The sequence below is a fragment of the Amia ocellicauda genome, chromosome 17, assembly GCF_036373705.1.
Source record: "Amia ocellicauda isolate fAmiCal2 chromosome 17, fAmiCal2.hap1, whole genome shotgun sequence".
Taxonomy (NCBI): Eukaryota; Metazoa; Chordata; class Actinopteri; order Amiiformes; family Amiidae; genus Amia; species Amia ocellicauda.
In genome coordinates, this window is record NC_089866.1 from 9,406,329 (window position 1) to 9,407,500 (window position 1,172).

The window sequence follows — 1,172 nt, forward strand, 5'->3', positions numbered from 1 at the left end:
CTTTTTGTGGTCCTTTCTAGTCTCAACCTGTCATCTTGCATAGACGCCAAAACAATACGGATGTCTGCGAATGAGATTGCATTGACAACTACTGTCAGCAGAATTCAAATTGAGAGGCATGATGCAATTACTTTATTCTGCCGTAAGGGGGCATGGTGTCCCCATTTTTACAATTTGATTTTTTTTAACTAGTGTATAATAAAACGGGTATTTACTCGAGATTTATATCCATAGTAGACGTTGTTTAAATTCACTTTACAAACCATAACAAATCTGGTATACATACTTTAGATTTGGCAATGACGAGAATGCTTCTTCTACCAAATTGATGGACAATCTTTCATTTTCATGTACCACTGGGACAAGAGGGCGCTAGAAACAACGTGACGAGACCATGACTGTTTGATACCCAACGGTATTTCTCTGCAATAAATCAACATGGATTATGTAATAGTCACGTCTCAGTGTGTACATTGGCGATATATATAACCCTGTAATGAACAGCCTACGTCTTTAATGGCGTGCTGCTCTAATGAGGGTCTGTCATTTGAAGGGGCGAGAGTTGGACATCTCTGAAAGATTTAGGGCCCAACCGCCAATCTCAAATACCGACGTAGCTGTCGCGTTTTGATTTATAAATGGCATAAAGTGGCTGCTATCACTGCATGAAACGGCGATTTGAAGTCGGAGCTGAAAATGTTTTTGTGAACATTTGATGCATAAAGGCGAGAGATCGATCGGCATTTAAAATCTTTAAAAGCGGGGCGAGAAATATCCACCGGCGGCCTGTGCGTCTTGTCCTGTCTGTCCAAATCCGGAGACGCGGGAAATGTGCGCAGGATTTGACATCTCACAAGCACTGAAGGAAAAGCAGTAATAAGGACATATTATACATATCTTATTAATATTGTGTTTTATTGTCGTTGGGCTCCGTTTCGAGGGAACCCTTGTGAGATACGCTGGACAGCGCCACAATATGTAGGCTAGAAGAACCTAATTACACAAAACTAAAAATCCTGCAGGTTAAAAAAAGAATAAAAGAATAATTCCCCCAAGATTTCTCCCCCCCACCCCGGCACTTTGGTCACCAATGCCAGCCCTGACAAATTATTATAACCAGCTTTCAATTTGCCTATACATTTATTTCTAAATAAACATGAAATATTGTTAAC